This window comes from Staurois parvus, unplaced genomic scaffold (genome assembly GCF_062004578.1).
Source record: "Staurois parvus isolate SC_StPar_1 unplaced genomic scaffold, SC_StPar_1.0 ptg001316l, whole genome shotgun sequence".
NCBI classification, from domain to species: Eukaryota; Metazoa; Chordata; class Amphibia; order Anura; family Ranidae; genus Staurois; species Staurois parvus.
In genome coordinates this window covers 2,207,143-2,221,307 of record NW_028319112.1, presented here as the reverse complement: position 1 = coordinate 2,221,307, position 14,165 = coordinate 2,207,143, and the positions used below count along the sequence as shown (strand labels likewise).

Here is a 14,165-nt window from a genome sequence, read left to right as displayed (position 1 = left end):
TCTACAAATGGTTAAAGTAGTAATTTAGTGTGGTTCTTGGGTATATTGCTAGTGTCATATGTGAGATTTCCTGTAATCGTCTGTGCCTCTGTACTGGTTGCCTGTTTCCATGACAGGTGTAGGCGAAAATACTGAGGAGGTGTTGGGTATGACTCAGCATCTCAAGGATAATAGGTGACCTGCTGGTTTTATTGTTTTATTACATGGGTGGATGTGCAGTGTCATCCTGACAGGGCACCCGCAGTTGCATCCTTCTTCATTTAACCAGATATTCAAATGTATCATATCATACTAAACAGTCCAGTACAGTCTATTAATATTGCATAGTGCTGCACCACGCTATGCCAATCACATCAGTATCTTTATGGTAAATATGATATAGCAGCATGGGCCTGATGGAAGCTGAAATAATACCATCAGATGCTCCTTGGGGTCCATTTCCCATGTTAATGTAGCTTTAAAGCTGGACTCTGGGATCAGCAAATATTGTCGTAATACAAGAGCCATGAATATTCTTACTTGAATCTTGGTGTGCTTTGTGTATTTCTGCCAGATCTGGGCTCCCAGATATGGGAAATCTCTGTGCAGGAGCTTCCTGTGTTAAAGACCAGTCACTGCTGCTCTCTCTGCTTGTGCAGGGTGACTGGTCTTGTCTCCACCCCTTCCTGTAGTTTTCCGAAGGTAGCCTGTAGTAGGTGGGGCTTGATAAGCCCATCCCACAGCTCTGCTCTCTGAACAACCATGTGAAGATATTACCACTACTTTTTATATGTTAATATCTGGGTTTGCAAAGGCATTTGGCATAGTAGATTTATATCCTTTGTGGCTGTTGTGGAAGATAAAAAATAAAGCGGTTGAAAACCCTTACATATACCCGGCGAAGGGATTCACCTCAGGTGATACACAGAGATTAAACAAATCCTCCTAAATAAGTTGTACCTGTTTATCTGCAGTTTTCTCATCTCTACATCTGATCAAAGTACTGTATTTATCATCTTAATTCTTAACATCAAGGTTTATGATTTATTCACTGGTTGAGTGCTGCACTCTGTTTTACACTATTTATAAGCTTGTCTGAGAGTTCAGAAAAGAGGAGGCGGAGAGCTGAAGTTACACTCTGCAGAGTTCAGTAAGGAGAGCTCTGAGAGCTGATTGGAGAAAAGGGACACACACCCCTCCATACAGCTCACAGAAACAGAGCTCAGGCTTTCAATCTGCTGGAGGTCCCTCCCCTGTCAGAAATGACACTTAATACTTTGGACTGAGACAAGTACACACTATAGAGGGATATGCTTTGTTCGTATTTCATGTCTGAGGTTTACAGCCACTTTAAACGAGAGCTTTTGTGCCCCAGAGTTCAGCTTTAAAAGTATAGATAAACCCAATCATTAAAAACAAATATAAGCTTTCTAATCTTAATGTATTGTAGATGTTATTTTATAATCTATTTTTAAATCTGCAGTTTTCATTAAATAATAATACCTGGGACCCTGCCATGGGGTCCTTGTTATATAGATATGCAAAGATATGCTATGATTAAGGCTCACTGAGGGCTGAAACATGCAAGCATGGAGGACATTATGTTGTATTTGATCAGTGCATGTGTCTGGGAAGCGATGCCGGCTACATCTGTCTGCATGTAGAATGGAAGTGGCTGAAGGAAGCTGGAGGAGATAGGAAGTGCTAAGATGAAAAGAGGATAGAAACGTGTAAAAACTGTTTTTTCTCATACAAAAATATATCAATTGTTTCCAGTACTTGGTGCTTTAGAAAACGAAATGTGATTCAGTTAGGGTTCACATCTACTTTTATTGTAACAGCAGACACTGGGGTTTCCCTTCTACGGTAGTAAGGGCTGTTCACATTCATTTTGGCTCTAATTTTTTAGTAAATAAACCCCATCAGATGAAAAATGTTTATTCAATCTAGATGATATCCATGGGTACCTGTCATCAAACAGGTTGGATTTCATTGGCTCATCACCACCACCTGCCTAAGATATTACTTGGCACCAGGGGTACCTGCTTATGGAATTGACCAACATAATGGATGAGAGTGCAGTAATAAAAGAAAAATATCTATTCATATATTAAATATATACTCATTATATTTGAGTTATGCATGCACATCCACCCCATGTCTACCAATGACTGTCATGGTTTCATAACTCAGTTTTCTGCTGGAGGTTTCTTTATTACTGCTAAAAACTGATTGGCTTCAATGAAAAACACAGCTGCCACCTCCTCCCATTTTTATGCACGACTTTAATATTTGAACTTTCTATAAAGAAAATGTGGTCTGATATTTTGCTGTTGTCATCTATTTTATCATGCGCTGAGATGATTTCCTCATTTTCATTATTTATTCATGTAATATCTGTGTGTTTAGAAATCCGTACATCATCGCTGGTAGCTAACCAAGCGTGTCAGACTTGTACATTGTGGATATTTATCCTGCAGATTACTTCTTAATGACTCTTTTCTACAAAGATTGTTTGTTTTATTAATCATATTTGGAGTTGCCATCAGGGCTGTTTCTTCATGAAGCACTGAAAAGATATCGGACATTGTTTGCTTCAGTTTCCTTCTGACGTATACAACAGAATTTTCGTACAGCAAGGTGCTCATAGATCCTTGTGCCCAATGCTGGCCTGCTGGCTCTCTGAGTGCAGCCCATCATGTCCTGGGCTTGGTCCTCCACTTGATGGGCAACTATGTGTGACTTTGCAGGGAGGCTTATGGGACTGAAATAGACAGTACTGTCATGCAGAGTGATTCTTGCCCAACAGTACAACTATAGTTCCTGCTTTGATGAAGAGAGAGCGCGTCATGGGAGCATGTGATCAGGTAAGTAACCACTGATCACCAGTGCTGGGGGGGGGACATTTCACTGCTTCTGCACTTAAAACGAATGTGGCGAGGGGGGGGGTATTTAAACTTCACTGCCACTGTATTGATCACCTATGTTGGAAGTTACATACTTACATAGTTAGTCTGGCTGAAAAAAGACAAAAGTCCATCCAGTTCAGCCATAAATAAAAAGTAATAATCCTATACCCACAGTTGATCCAGAGGAAGGCAAAAAACCCAGCAAAGCATGATCCAATTTGCTCCTGCAGGGAAAAAATTCCTTCCTGATCCCCTGAGAGGCAATTGGAGATTCCCTGAAAGTAAGTCTATTTGACACTGCTCTGACCATCAATACAGAAAGGTTTCATTTCACTGCCATAGCACTGACCCCCAACGCTGAGGGGTTGTATTACACTACTATTGCACTGACCGCCAGTGAGGAATTGGAGGGGGTTAAATAGAACTACTAATTCAAACCATTGCAAGAAGGGGGAGTTAACAGCACTGCCACTGACACCAATGCTGGGGGTAATATTGTGGTCACTGACACCAATGCTGGGGGTAATATTGCGGTCACTGATGCCAATGCTGGGTATAATATTGTGGTCACTGATGCCAATGCTGAGGGTAATATTGTGGTCACCGATACCAATGCTGGGATAATATTGTGGTTACTGAGACCAATGCTGAGGGTTATATTGTGGTCACAGATGCCAATGCTGGGGGTAATATTGTTGTCACTGATGCCAATGCTGAGGGTAATATTGTGGTCACTGATGCCAATGCTGAGGGTATCATTGTGATCACTGATGCCAATGCTGGGGGTAATATTGTTGTCACTGATGCCAATGCTGAGGGTAATATTGTGGTCACTGATGCCAATGCTGAGGGTATCATTGTGATCACTGATGCCAATGCTTAGGGGAATATTATTGTAGTCACTGATGTCAATGCTGGGGTCATATTGTGGTCACTGATGCCAATAACTAGGGGTTATTATTGTGGCTACTGACACCAATAATGATTCTAAATTTCCCTTTCTTTCTATGTGTATTGTGGTACTTTGAAAAAAAATTGCAACAGGGCTGAAATTTTTGAAGCCCTCTATTATTTCCAAGTTGTCTACCATGACCACAGATGGTCAATACCAGAGTTGGTAAGATGCATCACCTATGTGCTCAAAATTTCAGTAAATAAATATTGGTGTTAATGTGGTTGTAAACCCTCACATATGCCCAGTGAAGTGCCTGGCCTCAGGTGATACACAGATATTAAACAAATCCTCCTACATAAGTTGTACCTGTTTATCTACATCCATCTTTCCCCTACATCCAATCAAAATGCAGAATTTACACAGGATCTCTTAGCTCTGAAAAGCAGGGGTTGGAGAGCTGAAGTGACATCAGTGAGGAGATGTGATTGCAGATTTTGTCTAATTCCCAGAGTCCAGGTTTAAATCCATCTAAACCTTCATGTCCATCAAAGGCTACCCTGTCCACAGGATGACAACGCTGCGGTGATTACTCTGCAGAATGATTAGTGTGGTCACCCTATCAACTGATCTACTGGGAGAATGATCATATTAAAAAAAATTGATACAAAGTGACAGAATGACAGACTAGATAATATATGCAATTTTTTTTTATTTTGCTCACAGGTGTACTTTAAATCTTTGTCTGGAAGTTCTCTGCACCTAAACCAGTGTTTTTCAACCTTTTTTCAGTCAAGGCACCCTTTAAAATTATGGACAGTCCCGAGGCACCCTTTAAAATTATGGACAGTCCCGAGGCACCCCATTCTAAAATGTGAAAAACTATTCTAATAGTTTTGTATAATGCAGTAACATCCACACATGTAGGACACATTACAGGTGATTTATTCTTTCAAAGCAAATATACTTCTACACACTGGTACTGAGTAGTATTCCTATGTTTCTCTTCTCCCTCAGTTTTTCTCCATTACTGAGCTAATGTGACCCCAGCCCTGATGGAGAGGGGCAGGGGAGGGTCAAATTAGGATGCTGTGTAGGCGGCTGACAACCTCCTTATCAACTGATGATGTTATTGACTGTCAGGACGCCTGTGGCTAGAAGGTTGTAATGGTGCCTGTGTGCCGTAATGAAAACCTGTGGCTTTGCGTAACTAAAAGGCAGGTTTGTTCCACCCGCTGGCTTGTATACAAGTTTTGGCCAATTTTGTGGACATTTTTCTAAGGCACCCCTGAAGAAACCTCAAAGGCACCCCAGGGTGCCTGGGCACCCTGGTTGAGAAATGCTGACCTAAATATTCAGTGTATCCTGCCCATTGCAGACATCATCATTACCTAAAGGTTTGATAGGGTCTCCAGTACCACTTTCACAGATGTTTTGTGTGAAATCAAAAGATCAGTCACTTGTATTGTTTATCTTTTGGTCAGTCTTGACCTAGTTTCAAACCTTTTCTAAGTGTCTAAAAACAATGACCAGATCCCAATGTGTGCACTGCATAACACAGCTTCTTTTTAACCACCAGTTGCTTCTTGTAATTGAACTGAGCAGTTTTCTGTCATTTTTTGTATGACAGACGTTGTCTTCATTTCTACTGTTCCCCCACAGTACCTTATATTAAACACAAAACTCTGGATTTTATGCCAAGGCTTTTATTTCACTTAGTTTCTGAATTCAAAACCATTCAAAATAATTAATAAATGACAGCTGAAGTCCAGCTTTAGAAAAATAATATGCAGCCAGCCAGCTAAAAGTAAAATAAATAAATACTTACCTGCTGCAATACTTACCTTTAGTCAGGAGATGTCCCTTGCAGTACTTCTTCTTTGCCAATAATTGCCACCAGTCATCCAGGTTAAATGGTGTCCAGCATCATACAACCCAGCCAGACGATGGGGAAGATTTACTAAAACTGGAGCACTCAGAATCTGGTGCAGCTGTGCATGGTAGCCAATCAGCTTCTATCTTCAGCTTGTTCAATTAAGTTTTGACAATAAAACCTGGAAGCTGATTGGTTTCTGTGCAGAGGTGCATCAGATTTTGCATGCACCAGTCTTAGTAAATCTCCCACAATGATTGGGTCTCCTTAGAAAGGAGGGAGTAGCCCACAGCCTCCTAAGGTGGGCACACAAACCCTGTGGCACTATAGGCCAAAAATGGTTCCCTGTGTTTAGGGCCAGATTTAGACCTTGAGGGCCCAGGGTACTTCAGGTTTGAGGGGCCCCTCATACACAGAGTTGGTTTACATTCTCATTGTCAGTCACACATTTTCAAAAAGCATGAGACGTCATTCTGAGGTCACATGTGCACACGAATGGACGCAGTCATAGGCCACCTTCCTTAAAAGCGTAAGCGCTCTATGTGTGGTTTGCTTGAGCTGCCAAAATTCAGTTTAAAAATGATACAATATACCAGTCCTGAATACAACCTTTTACAGAGGATGGCCCGTAAAATATTTATTTCCAAGATACATATAATAAAGGAATAAGAAAGGAATTTTTTTTAATTATTGTAGATTTTATATTATTTTATTGTTATTTATTTTTGTATGATTTTATATGTTTTATATTATTTATGTATAGAGGGGGCCCCTTCTGTCAAGGCAGTTCCCCTTTTGCCCCCTTATAAATCCTGCCTGTGTTCCTGCAAGTCATGGGCAGGGCCAGGGATGAACTTTAACCAACAGAGATTTTGGAGTATGCACTAAACTGAAAAGAAGCTCAGAAGTGGAAATCCCAAATCATTGCCCGTCCAAAGCAGGTAAGAGGCCCGCCTCGCCGCTGGCTATCCCCACTTCAGTCGATCCTGAATACGGCAGCCAGACTCATTCACCTTTCCAACCACTCCATCTCCACCACCCCCCTCTGCCAATCCCTCCACTGGCTTCCGATTGCGCAATGGATCAAATTCAAAATCCTAACACTGACGTACAAATCCGTCCACCATACTGCCCCGTACTACATCACCGACCTAATATCCAAATACCACCCAAAACGCACTCTCCGCTCCTCACAAGACCTCCTTCTCTCTAGTTCCCTGGTCTCCTCCTCCCATGCCTGCCTCCAGGACTTCACCAGGGCGTCATCCATCCTCTGGAACTCCCTACCCCAATCCATCAGGCTATCACCTACTCTCCTCTCCTTTAGGCGCACCCTGAAAACCCACCTCTTCAGGGAAGCCTAGCCCACCCCCTGCTAACTTGCCGACCTCCTCCACTCTTCCTACCACCCCATCCCCCACAGTTATCTCCTCCTGTATCACTATCTCCTCCCTCCTAGATTGTAAGCTCGAAAGAGCAGGGCCCTCGATCCCCTCATGTTTTGCATTGTATTGGTATTGTTCTGTCACATGTTCTGTCCCCCTTTGTAATGTACAGCGCTGAGCGAACTATTGGCGCTTTATAAATACTGTATAATAATAATAATATTAAAGCAGAACAAAATGTAATTTATTGCAGCCTACCAATCCCTTGATATGGTAGCTACATTTTGCAGAAAATATCTGTTAGTCTTTCTAGAAATGCAGAGTGCTGTCAGCTGACTTGGAGGCAAAAAATAATGTTGTCTTATTTGTTTAACACCTTCCCGCCTGGCCTATAGCAGATTGGCGGGGCACTCCTCCTTGTGACTGGGCGTCATATGACATCCTATCAAAATGAGCCACGCACGGGACCGCTCGGCGGTGCGATCTGTCACCGGCTGTGTCCACGGGACAAAGCCGATGACATACCACTACAACGGCCCGTTGCCAGTGTCATGTGACTGCTGTGACCAATCACATCTGTATCATGTGATCAGCTTTGCCCAATCACAGCTAATCACAACAAAAGACTGAATGAATCAGTTTCTTTCAGTAACAATGATTGCAAATATCAAAGAAATACATTGGTATTAGCAATCATAATGTGTTAAAAAAAAATCACTTGCCCAGAGTTGTTCAATGTTACTATGGTAACATTGCATTGCTTTGGTCACAGTGTACTGAAAAATAAAATAGTAAAAAAAAGAAAAAATGTAATAAAATATAAACAAAAGAAACATTTGAAATAAAATACAAATTAAATTATTATTATTATTATTATTATTATTATCACTGAAGACATGTAACAGAATACATTTTGACCTAAATTTATGAAGAAATGTTATTTATTTGCAAACTTTTATAACAGAAATGAAGAAAAGTACGGGTTTTTTTTCAAAAGTTTCAGGTGTTTTTTGTTTTATTTAGCAAAAAGTAAAAAAGCTCAGTGGTGATTAAATACAACCAAAAGAAATCTCTATTTGTGTGAAAAAATTATAAAAATGTAATATGGGTACAGTGTTGCATGACCGCGCAATTGTCATTCAAAGTGCTGAAAATTGGCCTGGGCAGGAAGGTGAGTGACAGCCATAGCTCCCTCCATGGATATAGTTGGAATACAACGTTCATGTATTTTTTTGCAACAACTACACCATCAGTATTCAGTACAGATATATTCTTCAACCACTAGATGGCAGTTTTTTTAAGTTTGTAATTGCATCTATGGTTAAATTCTATGTCTTTTCTCTATAATAAAGTTCCTGTTTCCTGTTAGCAGAGAAGCAGCAGATAAACACACGTGGACTGTGCACTGTCTGTTCTGTAGGGCTATATACAGACTCTCTAACATATACAATGGACAGACAAGTTACCAAGATTACCAGGTGAAAGTGAAGGAAAAAAATGTATATTACATGTTTGTTTTTGAGTTTAAACACACTTTAATGTGATTATTTTTACTCTAAAGGAATACAGAGGGCCAAGGAGAGCCTTTTTATTTCATTTGTATTATTTTAATGGTGCATATACCCTCTAGGCTGGGCATTTACTTTTAAATATTATAAATGGAGTAGTGTCCACTTTAAACATTTTGTTTTATGGGTTAAGTATTAATTTTTAGTTAAAAATATCAGCTTACTGGAAGGTTTGAGGATCATTGTGTTCGATTTTAGAGACAGGCCAATTGTTACACATTTCATTTCAGATTCAGGCTTGGGATTTCATTTGAAGCCCAAATCTGGATTCTGCCTTCCACATCCCCTCAACCTTTTTTTTAATACTTTTTCTAGATGTCTTCAGACTTGTTGTGTGACAAATGGGATCCTCTACTTCTTCAGATTTTCTACATCAATGGGTAGTCCTCGATGATGCAGAGGTGATTACTCCAGAACTCTCCTCTGTGTCTTTACTGGGTGAGTGAAGTTGCTCTGGGGACTTCCCTCTAAGGGGGTGTGTCCATGACGCCCTGTACTTACAGTATATCCTTAGTTTTCCAGCTTGAAAGATGCTGAACCCAGATTACTGAGGACATCTTGTGGTGAAAAGGAATCACCGCATGGGTTGCCTCTGACAGTCAGAGGTGACTGTTGCAGTCTAACCTGAAGATTTTTAAGCTCATTGGGAAGTGTTAAAAAGGATCAGCTGCTGGAGTTTAAGGGCTCATGTACACTGCAGCTGCTAAACTGACGTTCAGGAGCTTTTCTGCATTTTTTTTTCAGCAGCCCCTGAACTCACCCTAATGTTTTCCTATGTGTCTATGTACACTATGTCGTTTACAGGCAGTTGAGTTTACAGTCATTTTTTTTAATGCACCAAACTTGCGTTCAGAAGTAGATTTTACCGGCGTTTCAAACGCTTGTAAACGCGTTTAATCGCGTTTTTACGCGTTTGCGTTTAGAAGCATTTTTTAACTCTTCCATATCCAGATGCTGTCCAGAGCCATTTTTCATCATCAGAAATGCATGCAAAGCGTTTTCCATGTATTCAAATGGACCCAGAACACCAGCGCAGTCAGTTCCAGGTTTTGCATGAAAAAATGGTAGAACGTGCCGCATTATGCTCATGACGGGATCCATAGTGAATACAACCAGAAAAGACAGGTCACCTCACCACATACTGCTCTCTCTGCTTCTGCTCTCTCTATTTCTCTCAAAACGTCTGAAATAGTTAATTATTTACTATTTTTCATTGCATTCTGGCATTTGGGAGGATCTCCTGATGTTATCTTTTAAAAATACTTTTAAACGCAAATGCGCATAAACGTGGTATGCAGACGTGGCTAAACTGACCTTTTTTAACCTAAATTTTCCAGCAGTCAGTTTCCATAATTCAGAAGAGTTTTCCAAACGCCTCGTGTACATGAGCCCTTAGTGTTACTGGGAAGGTTACATATTCATTTTAATAACTTTCCACTGAATGCCAAGCAAACCGCTCAATACACAGTTGGCCTACATAGTGCATATAGGAGGTGTTTTATTTGCCAAATAATTTCTGTTTCTGGCCAGCCAGTTCTGGGGTCAACACATCCCTCTGAGAAAATTGATCTAATTTTTTTCTGCTGCAGTTAAAGGATAAGTTCACCTTTGGAACATTTACATGTTCCATCAGTTTTTAGGGTGGAACGTGTAACATGTAACATGTTCCCATAGCCGCTGCCCCCCTCCTTGTAACAGATAGTATGAGGAGAAGCTTCCCCGCAAATCTGTCAGATTTGAAAACAGCATGGCCATGCAGGACTCCTCCCACACGGCCGCGTCACTCATTCACAGACTTCCATGAATGAGTGCCTACAAGTCCCAGCAGCCTTAGCAGCTGTGGGATTGTAGTTTTCAGTGAACTACCACAGTGCTGTGGAGTGCCCTGGTAGTTCATTGAAGCTTCCTATCAGAATATCTGCTTGGCCGTACATCTCCTGCAGCTAGCAGATATTCTGATAGGTCTGCAGGAGACCTGCATGACATCAGGGACCTACTGATCGCTGGTACAATGCTTTCCAGGCTCCTTTTGGACAAAAATAATAAATGCACATTTTTTTACCTGCAAAAAAATGTACATTTATTATTTTTGTTCAAAAGGTGAACTTATCCTTTAACCCCTTGATGCCGACGTCACACAAATATGCGGCCTCACAGAACTGGGCTTTTTTCCGTGGGGATGCATATTCGCGTACCTGTCTTTGTACTGGGAGCGTGCCGCTCGGTACGCTCTCAGCACAAAGACCGTGGTGTCACTGAAACCCCCGGGCCCCGTTCTAACGATTGGGACCCAGGACTCCCGATTCTGGGTCACATGATCGCTGTGATAGCCTCTGATTGGCTATCACAGTGATCAGTCACTGTGCAGCCCGGCCCCCCTTGATTGTTTCTCTCTCTATGAATGGAGAAGAGATATACATTGTATCTCTCTAACTCCTGGCATAGAGAGAAAAAAAAAATGTTTGTAAAAAAAAAGATAACTAAATATTAAAAAAATAAAAGAAAGAGAGCTAGAGCTGTATGATCCACTCTATTATAGGGAGGAGGAGGGTTGTTAAGCCTGCAGGCTCTGCTTGTGCAGTATAATCACTGCACGAGCAGAAAGAGGGATGTGAGCTGTCTGCTGACAGCTTCTATCCTGTACCACAAGGTCATACCTGGTGGGAATCGGGATCAATTTTCTATTCACACTGTCCATACTGTTCAGACTTGCGCCCATTTCTTTTTCACTGTGAAACAGAAACTGGCTCAAGGGGCACAGATAGACCTGAAACAGGTCTATATGCTTAGTTAATGTGGTGCACACCACTCCCCACACTATTATAATGGAAGCTTAGTTAATTCTCTGGAGAATGTTGCCCTGCTCCCTTTCTCAGTCCTTTGAGTTTTAAAGTGACTGCAAATCCTTACATATACCCAGTGAAGCGACTGGATTCAGGTGATACACAGAGTTAAAACAAATCCTACTACTAAGTTGTACCTGTTTATCTGTAGTTTTTATTCTCTACTTTCCTTCAAAGTGCAGAATTTATACAACTTCTCTGAGCTTTCAGAGCTGTATTAACACATTGCAGCGCTCAGTGAGGAGTGCTCTAAGAGCTGATTGAAGGGAAGGGACACACCCCCCTCCACACAGTTCACAGGAACAGAGCTGAAGCTATCAATCTGCTGGGGGTCCATCCCCTGTCACCTTATTTCTCTTGGTGTCAGGTAAAGTTGTCAGAAGTGACTCATGCAGATAGCAGAGAAACTAGGCAGCAGACTGAAATGACACTTAGTGTTCTGAATAGACACACTACAGAAGGATATGCTTTGTTCATATTTCATGTCTGAACTTCACAACCACTTTAATGTACAAAGAAGAATAAGAAGCTAATACCAAGTCCCATTAAGGTACATACTATATACTAGCTGCATTTATAAGTTCATTTAACTCCTTCCCACCCAGCCTATTGCAAGATGACAGCCCGAGCAGGAACCCTATTATCCTGGCAGATCACCATATGACATTCTCTCAGGATCGCACCTTGCGTGCGCCCCACGGGCCGCACTCCAGCACAATCTGTCACCGGTTGTGTCCACGGGACATGGCCGAAGACAGATCACTACACCGGCTCGCTGCCTGTGTCATGTGATCAGCTATGGCCAATCACAGCTGATCACAACAAAAACTACGGAATTAATCAGTTTCATTCAGTAAAAATGCTTGCTTATAACAATGAAATTCATTGGTATATGCAATCATAATGTTAAAAAAATAATCCTGATCACTTTCCCAGATTAGTATAGTGTTATTATGGTATTGCTCCGGTCACAGATGTAGAAGAAAAATAATTTTAAAATTTTTTTATAAAACATTTAAATTAAATTAAAAAAAGACTGTCTACTTTTCAAAAAGTGGTTATTTTGGGGGTATTTGTACTGTCCTGGTGTTTTTGGGCCTCAAGAAATGAGATCAGCAGTTGGTGCATCAGGATTTTTTAATTTTTAGATATATACCATAGACTCTATAACTTTCCTATCAACTAAATAATAAACACTGATTTGGTTTAGTTTCACCAAAGACGTAGCAGATAACATTTGGGCCTAAATTTGTGTAGAAAAATTATTTATTTGCACACTTTTAATAACAGAAACAAAGAAAAATGCATTTAAAAAAAAAATTGGGGTCTTTTTTCACTTATAGCACAAAAATAAAAAACCCGGTGGTGATCAAATACCACCAAAAGAAATTTCTATTTGTGTGAAAAAATGATAAAAATTTCATATGGGTTCAGTGTTGCATGATCGCTCAATTGTCATTTACAGTGCAACAGTGCTGCAAGGTGAAAATTGGCCTGGACAGGAAGGGGATAAAAGTGCCTGGTAGGCAAGTGGTTAACATCCATAGCGGTCTGATTATGTCAGTATTTTTGTGCTCAAAGCGGTACATTTTTTTGCATGGAAATATGTATTTTTTTATTGTAGGCCTGTAATTTTTAGGAATAACTCACTGAAATCTGTCCAAACAAGAGTCTAGTAAACATTCGGGTATGTTAAAATTTGAAACATGAAATCATAAATTATAATTTAATAAATAATCATAAAAAATAATAATATAATAATAATAAATTTAATTCAATAATATAATCAAACCAAAAACACTGAAATTTGAAATATAGGGCCAAGTTCGCACATCACTGAGCAAAGTCGCCAAAACCGTTTTCAGTGTCTGATGACGAATTTCCCCACGAATCATTATCACTCAATTCTGTTCTCTAGCCGGTCTAAAACCGATTTTGACCTAAAGGGACGCTTTTTGGACGCCATGGACGTTTCTCAGTTTCCAGGCAGAAAGAACAGTAAAAATGCAGGCAGGGCACAGGACAAAGCACTCGGGACAAAATGTATGTGAAATGGTTTGATACAGTAATGTTATACTATGTGATTTTAGTGATTTTAGTGAATGTCACTTTTTGTCATTTTCAAATTTCCCGCCGTTCCGTCCCCCGTACGTCCTGACGTCGCAGGGGACGGAACCCAGAAGACAGATGCCAGCATCGGCCGGAGGACATTACAGGGGACACTGCAGGAGGGACATCGTGGGAGTGCAGGACAAGGTACTGTAAGAGAAGAACAGATCCTGGAGCAGCGCCGCATGGTAAGCCTGAGTGTAGCTCGGGGTTACCGCTTGTGGTATTGAAACTTTACCCCGAGCTACACTCGGGAATACCGCCAGGGAAGCTACTGGCTTTAAAATTAAAATGTTTGATATTAATTTTTTTAATTATTTTTTTTAAATTAATTTTGGAGTGCAGGTCAGGGTATTGTTAATTGTTGGGATCATGTAAGGGAATAATGAGGACAGGCATGGTCTCACAGGTAATTATTCAGAATTGATCTTGCTACACAAAGCCTTTCATTGAGAACATCTGTTGGTGCCAAAAATCAACGCACTAAAGTAAGGAGGGTGTCGCTACAATCAGACAGACTTGCTTGCACGGAAATCCCTTTTAATATCTCTTTTACATACTTTATATGACAATTTATGTTCGAGGTTTGCTTCTCCTTTGAAACAGA

The 14,165-nt window shown here is 40.7% G+C and overlaps 1 protein-coding gene across 2 annotated transcripts in view; it reads right to left on the bottom strand.

Annotated features, from left to right (window-relative positions):
* The window catches only part of SLC35F4 (solute carrier family 35 member F4), a 374,072-nt gene that overhangs the window by 194,786 nt on the left and 165,121 nt on the right, over window positions 1-14,165 (bottom strand). The window lies entirely within an intron of this gene.